The sequence below is a fragment of the Mus musculus genome, chromosome 9, assembly GCF_000001635.26.
Source record: "Mus musculus strain C57BL/6J chromosome 9, GRCm38.p6 C57BL/6J".
Taxonomy (NCBI): domain Eukaryota; kingdom Metazoa; phylum Chordata; class Mammalia; order Rodentia; family Muridae; genus Mus; species Mus musculus.
Window position 1 is genome coordinate 69665321 of NC_000075.6, and position 7702 is coordinate 69673022.

General features: G+C 45.6%; 1 long non-coding RNA gene across 1 annotated transcript; it reads right to left on the reverse strand.

Moving 5' to 3' along the window:
* Positions 1-2015: 2015 nt before the first annotated feature.
* Positions 2016-7312, reverse strand: Gm31469. Its single transcript, XR_379585.2, has 3 exons — positions 7264-7312; positions 6422-6468; positions 2016-2272 (listed from the first exon to the last, which is right to left on the reverse strand). It is a non-coding gene; the product is annotated as a predicted gene, 31469 (long non-coding RNA).
* Between the last annotated feature and the right edge of the window lie 390 nt (positions 7313-7702).

The window sequence follows — 7702 nt, forward strand, 5'->3', positions numbered from 1 at the left end:
CAGCCCTGGTCCCATAATCTGTGTGTTCCTTATAAAGGCATGATGAATGGACAGTTGCACAGAGGGGTTAGACATCATAGTGAAGTAGGAGAGCTTACTAAGGCTTGGTTGCTTAAGGACTTCCTGATATTTTGCCTCTTCCTTCCTTTCTTCCAGCATAAAGCAGGACACCTATTACATGGGATCTCTGGACTGATTCACTGTCAGGCAAGGAAGGTCTGAGCATCCTTTTACAGTCGTCCCTTGCACAAGCAAGGTGAGAAGAAAAGTTACATGTTTCTGCTTCTGTGGATTTCTGGATTTTCTAGATGCAGTATCTGGGAGACACATGTTGGGAGCCCTGACAGTTCCTTCAACATTAAGTATTCACCAGCATTCACGAAAGAAGGCTATGCCTTATCCACAAAGGCTCAACCATTACTTTAAGACAGTTTTGACAGGAAAGTACAATAATTCTTTTCTAAGTCTATTTTTTCCATTTATCTACCTACCTATGTCTCTCTCTATCTCTCTCTCTCTCTATCTCTCTCTCTCTCTATCTATCTATCTATCTATTTATTCATTCATTCATTCATTTTATATCCCAATTGATCACCCGTCACCTCCCCACAGTCCCTCCCCTATCTCTTCTCTCCTTCTTCTCTGAGAGGGCTGGGGTCTCCCTGGGTATCCCCCACCCTGACTCATTAAGTTAGGTGCATCCACTCCCAGTGAGGCCAGACAAGGTTTTCAAGTTTGTGTGTGTGTGTGTGTGTTTTGCCTACATGTATGTAAGTACACTGCATGTGTTCCTGGCACCCATGAAGGCCAGGAGAAGGTATCAGAGACCCTGGAACTGGAGTTATAGATACTTGTGAGTCACCATGTGGGTGCTGGGAACCAAACCTGAGTCTTCTGCAAGCAGCAAGTGCTCTTAACTGCTGAGACATCTCCCCAGCTTCATAGAAATCAGCATAATTCTTTACATTTATTTACCAACTTCTAGAATAGGATGTTGGCATAATGGCCTATCCCAGTGATCATCAATAGGGATGGATGCCTTTCTGCTTCAGGAAGTTATCTTTATGGACAGGGGAAGTTTTTTGTTTTGTTTTGTTGTTTGTTTGTTTTGTTGTTTGTTTTTGTTGTTTATAAATTTAATGAACTTACAATTATTCGTGTGTCTGTGTGTAGGCCAGAGGTCAACCTTGGCTATTCCTCATGTTCCATCTACCTTGTGCTTTTCTAAAAAGACTTATTTCATCTTATTTTTGATTATGTGTGTTGGGGGTTATGTGCTTGTGAGAATTTGGGTGCCCATGAAGGCTAGAAAATGTCCCTGAATTCCTAGAAATGGAGTTACAGGAAGTTGTAAGCTGCCTAACATGGGTCCCAGGACTCAAACCCAGCCAAAGCATGCTTGGCTGCCAAAGCAGCAAGGATTCTCAACTCAGGTCCTCAGACTTGCATAGCAGTCTCTTTACTCTTCCCAGCTCCAGCCTTCTTCATTTTGATGCTTAAATTATCTCAACCTGGTAAGTGTCCCAGCCAGCTGCCTCTCTAACAGTGAGGGTGCTGGTGAGACACCCCCCTCAAGTCTTTGACTGTATTTGACCTTGGTCTGGGTGCAGGATAAAAAGAAGCCATGAATGCTTGAGGTTAAGTCCTGAAAGTCTCTGTGAATGAAGAACAGAGCAGGCTGAGTAGGCGTGCTTTTGAGTGTGCTCTCCTGCTCCAGACTAGATGGGCAAATTGAGTCAGCTCTGGTGCCCAGGGATGCTGCCCGGCACAGCAGGTGGCAGCCAGTGAGTCAAATCTTCGAAAATAAGTCAGAACGGAGATCTTGGGTGGGTTTTCTTTTTTTCTGTGTTTCTGCCAGTTTATCTGTTCCTCTAACTGCAGTCACAAAAGCCAACTGAGAGTGACCTCAGCGCTTTCGACACAGTAGCAGAGGACAGGGTGGAGGTAGAGGGTGTTGACAGAAGCAGGTGTTGGCAAAAGAACAGTTACTTTTTTTTTTTTTTTTTTTTCTGTATGGCGTATGAGCTGTGCGGCCAAGGCAAGGCAGGCAATTCTCTATGGCAAGCAAATCAAGTTCCTCTTCCACAGAAGGAGCCTCAGCCTGCCTGCTGGCCTGGTGCCCAGCAATGGCAACATCACAATCCTGGAAGACCAGACAGTCAGAACAATTGGCTCACTTAGGATGATGATTGACAGGAGGCTGTTCATCAGCTGTCCAATTGCTTGCTATTTGTCTCTTGTGGTTATGTTGCAGCTTGTTCTTCCCAGAAATCTACAAGTAAGAGCAAAAGCTTGGCTTATTTCTGGTGAAATAATACAGCTAATTTATATTTCCAATTGCAAGAATAACTGTGGGTTGTGTGCACTGGTACCCAGGTAACACTTTCAACTATTTGAAGTAGGTACTGGTTGGGTGGGGCAGGGTGCATGTGTATGCAAGCATCCACGTAGAGATCAGGGGTCAGCATTGAGTGTCTTTGTCAACCATTCTCAACCTTATTATCTGAGACAGGGTCTTTCTCTGAACCTGGAGTTCACGGTCCCTGCCTCCCTGATGCTGAAATTAGACATGAACATGTCCCACCTTCTCACATGGTTGCTGGGGGGCTGAACTTAGGTCCACATGTTTGCTCGGCAAGGCAAACGTTCTCTGAATTGAGCCACTTTTCTAATCCTGGGTGTAATCTCCATTTTATCAAAGAGGATGCTGAAACTTGGAACTGTGAAGGAATTTGCTGAAGCTCACAGAGCCACAGGATTAGGGCGTGGGTCTGATGTAAACCGATCCTTACATTCTCCTGCATTCTTCGAGGAGTGAATATTTCCTGACATAATCTGTCGTAGATGTCCAGTCTCTCCATCGTAGACCACATCTGCAGGTTTAACTTTAACTTTGGGGGATAGGGAGATCTTTGGTGATGCTTTAGGCAACAAGATTAACAATGCAAATATTTCTAAGACAGTGACCCAGAGGGTTGGATTTATCCTAGAAAAGCCACATAGTTGGCTTCTGTCATTTTGCATGGCATGGTTGGCCCATCCAGAGCTGAGCATCTCACTGGGGCAATGTAGCCCCCACAATTGCAGATGTGTGGGCTTCCCACTGGAGAAATGGGGATGAAGGGCTCAGTGGTGCAGCCTCAGGGACAGTTGTAGCTGAGGAGTGTTTATTTAGGGTATTGCAGAGTATGTGAACTTGAGAATAAGGCTGCCTGCATTTGCAAATGACCCAAAGCTGGGTGTGCGTTAACCACCCAATAAAAGCCAGCTATTGTTCCTGGAATGAATGTCTTTCTCAGCTCCTAAGTGGGTTATGAAGATAATCTTTAGACTCTTCTCTAGAGATTAGTAAAACCAAGAAACACCAGGCCAGAAAGGTTCCCAGAGGGTTCTAATACCACCCGCTGGCTACAACCTGGTCCGGCCTCCGAGCACTCATAACAATGGTAAGGAATTCCCTCTCCTCAGCCTCCTCACAAGTGTTACACCTGTGTCTTGGGGCAAGCTGGTGTTAATCCTTGCTCCCCCAGCCAAATAGCCAAGTATCTTTGAAGTACCACTTCCTGTGGCTCCTTCCTGCTGCGCAGCTCAGCAGCCTCAAAGGGGCTTTGAAGTCTCACTCTCTAACCCGGCTTGAATCCCTTTCTCCCCAACCGAGAAGCTGTGTGACTTTGGGCAAGTTACCCAGCTTTTCTGACCTTCATCTTCCCACCTGTGTAAGACAGACATCCTCACCGGGTCATCCATCGTAAGCACTGAACACTGACAGAATGTAAAACTGCAGTACGGGGGCCACCGCACACTGCCTTCTGTGGTCACCTCACCAGACTGCTGCGAGCATGCAGGGGGTCCCCAGGAACAAAGATGTCATGTTTAATGGGTTCCCACCCCTCGATGCAGAGTTAAGAACTTCAAACAGTTTATTTTTTAAGTGTACCATTTTAACCTACTAGGTACCTCCCACAAACGCCTCCGACAGAAATAACTAAGTTAAAGGATGCCCAATGGTTTGTTCAACTTGATGGTTCTTTCGAAAATGTGCTTGATTAGTAAAAACTTGATTCTTTCCTGGCACATTTACAGATGGTTCATTTGTGTGTCTGCTTCATTTAGACTTGTAGAATTCATAGGGACAGAAAGTAGGATGGTGTCTGCCAGGGGCTGAGGGGAGGGAGAAAGAATGCTCTGTGTGAAAGGCTGTGGGCTTGGCTGTTTGATGAAGGGTACAGTACTGATGGTTGCCCAGATGTGTGGAGATACCTCATGCCAATGAACTGTCTGATTTAAGAGGTTTGTGCCGGGTTCGGAACTCCGCTGCAACCATGAAAAAAAAAAAATCAAATATTCCAAAAGAAAGCGAGCAGAATTCCCACTTTTCTTCTCCTTTCAGAGTCCCCAGAAAGAGGCCAGAAAGAACTTCTTCATCTGGCAGTAAGTGTTCTAGATTCTAAAAGTGGGAGCCTTTCCTCGCGGGCATCCCGGTGTGTGGTCCCGAGCCGCCCACAGTGGCCAGCGCCTGGGGCATTCCCAGGATCTCTGCACTTTTGTTTTGTTTCATTTCTAAACTCGAACTGCGGCCACTGGAGACCCAGGGACCTATTTGCTGGAAACTGTTAAAAATCAGGTTGGGAAAAATTTGCAGGGAAAGGGCACCATAAATTGCGTGGAAATCCAAAACTAACAGGCCCGTGAAAGATTTGTATTTTGAAAAGCAAACCCCAGTGGGATTCTCTCAGCAGAAATTGAAAAGGTCTTGGTAACATTCACTTGAACTATTGGAGGCGTTTTTGCTGTGGCAAGCACTAACGCAGGTACTGCCACCGCCTCAGCCCCAGCTCTCCACAGCAAATTAGCACGGTTTTAACTGGGCTGCAAATACCAAGCTGGCTGCTAGTCATTATGCAAAAGGGGACTCGGGGCGGGCGGGGGAACCTGCACCTAGCGGCAAAGCACATTATAATTGTTTAAGCAGACCCCACAAGTCATGCATTTCAATTATTTGTTCAAAGCAGCCGGCAATTAGGAGTCGCAAACAAGGCTTTTGAATGCGAAGTCAGACAATTAAAATGTTTCATGAGTGCATTAGAGAAAGAAGTCTGAATTAGCATTTTGAATACACAAGACCTCTTTTTTTCCCCTAATCTCTGGTCCCTCTCAGAAAATAAAAAATCAAGAGAAAGAAAGTGGAAGGGGGGTGTTTTGGGGTCTAGTGGGGGTGACTTGGGTGTTTACTTATTTATATGGAATGCCTGACTAATCCAGGGAAGATGGACCATCCTAATAGGGTACATTTCAATGTCTCTTGTTACTGGTCTGATAGTCCAAGCTTCAGCATAATGGCCCAGGTGCCAAAACCGCTCTCCGAGGGGGGTCTCAAATCGCTTTCAGCATGTCCCCGCCCTCTTCCCCCGCCACCCCCAAGCGCTCCTTTGAAGAAGCGGGTCTATTTGAACCAGTGATTTGTGACTTTTCAGGGTTTCGGCCGGCCGAGCCCCCTGGCTGGCTGCCTCACACCCGGGCTGGAGGGAACCAACCCGACGCACTGGACAGGGGAGGAGAGCATCCCTGTTCTGGGGGTGCTGGAGAACAGATGCTGCCTGCCCGGAGAAGCACGAAAAGGACACCCTCTAGTGCCTCATGCCTTTGAGGGTGGATGGGTTGCCAAGCCTCCCCTCCCCCACCAGCCGCCCCGCAGCCCTACCCACACAGCCCCTTCCTCAATCCCCAAACACCCTACTGACATGCAAATTATATTTTATGATTGATTGTATTTTAAGATCCCTTTAATATTGTTCTCCGAGGAGACACTTGCTGAAGAGAGGAGGGTAGGTGGAACTTTGGATCTTGGGCCGGAGAGTGAGAGTTCTTTAATCTTTCTCCATTCCCCCCACCCCCACCCCGGAGTCTTTCTAGGAATCAAACATTACCGTCTATACGCCATATAAAGCACTTCGTGTTTTTTATTTAATATGCGAGATTAACCAGGCAAACGCAGACAATTTAAGGCGAAAATTGCCAGCCTGTCAGTTCAACCTGTGCAAATGTGTGTGTGTGTGTGTGTGTGTGTGTGTGTGTGTCCGCGCGCGTGTGCGCGCGCGCGCCTAATTTGAAAGTGGCTAGTAGCCTTAATTTATCACTTCCCGAGTGTGGCTATTTATAAAATGTTATTAAATAATCCTTTTATAAGAAAGCACTTCTAAAAATTTTTACCTTATTCAGTTAGGGAAAAGTCTAAAATGAAACGAAAAGGAAGAGAAAAGCAAAACCAAACTAAACCAAACCAACCCCCCCCTAATGTCTAATTCGATGTGACTTCTGTTATTCCTTTTAAAATCAATTCATCTTAAAGTGGTCCTAGAGGTCTGGGAGCACCGTTAAGGATCTGATAAAATGGGTGAGCCTTTGTGTGATCAATACATACCGTTAGCTGGAAATGTTTTCGCGTTTTCCCACAAGGAATATAGGTCCCTGTGGGGGGAGGGGGGAAGAAGTTTCTGTTTTCAGTTAGTCCAGGAAGAGCTAAGGATTTGAAATGATAAATACTAACATCACACCATTCTAGTGATGGGGGGAGCACAATTTTGAGTGTTTAATGTCCTTGGGCTCTTGGGTTTGTCTTCTTTTAAATGCTCTTTTAAACTATCCAACGTGTTAAACCAAACCATCCACTGCTTTCTGTAACCAACATTAACTATGCTCGTGTGCTTCATTTTTTTAAAAGTTGTAAATGATTTTTATAAAGGTTTTTTAGGGGGGGTGAAGAGATGACTCAGCGGTTAAGCGCACTGGCTGCTCTTCCAGACAGAGATCCTGAGTTCAAATCCCAGCAACCACATGGTGGCTCACAACCATCTGTAACAGGATCTGATGCCCTCTTCTGGCATATAGGTGTACATGCAGATAGAGCACTCATACATTAAATATTTTTTTAAAAAAAGATTTAAAAAAAAATCAAAATAGGGTCTTGTTCTTCACCATAAGTTTATCCAATGAAATTTACAATAGAAAGAGGGTGAGTTCTGGGGGTGGGGGGTGGGAGTGAATAAACTCTCACTTAGGTGTCACAGGATTTTCTATCCCCCAAATACTACTTACAAATGCCTGCCCTGATCAGAGACCCTTAAACCTGAAGGTGAAACCCACTAAAATGACTGACATTAGTGGGTGAGGCAGTTAAGCCTTGAACAAGAACAGTGTGTCTTACTTGACTTGGTGACTGCTGTTGAGTTCACAACATTGGGGCCTGGGCTTTATTTCACTCACCAGTGTTGGATCTACAGCTGGCTTCTTTTTCTTACAGCTGTCTGGTCCTTGAATTGGAGAGTGCCTATGAGTCTTACCAACCAGCTTAGCTGTTCAACCCTAAAGAGCCTGAAAACTCCTTCAAAAGCCCTTGCAAGTTGACACAGGGAAAGAGAAAAAAGGGAAGACAACAAAAGAAAAGCATTATCCCACCCCCTAATTTAAAAAACCAACTTTCTCTCTTAGGTGACATCATTCCTGCCGGTGACTTAGTCTAGAGGAAGCACCCAGCTGCAACGGGTCCTTTCAGCATTGACCAACCTGTTGGCTGTCGCCACACCGTTTTGTAAAGCTCTTCGGTTCTGGTTTTCTAGACTCTTGTCCGGCCTGCTCCATCCATCACCCTGGTAATGACCCTCACCTATCATTCGTCTAGCTTGCCATTCACCTTAATTCCTCA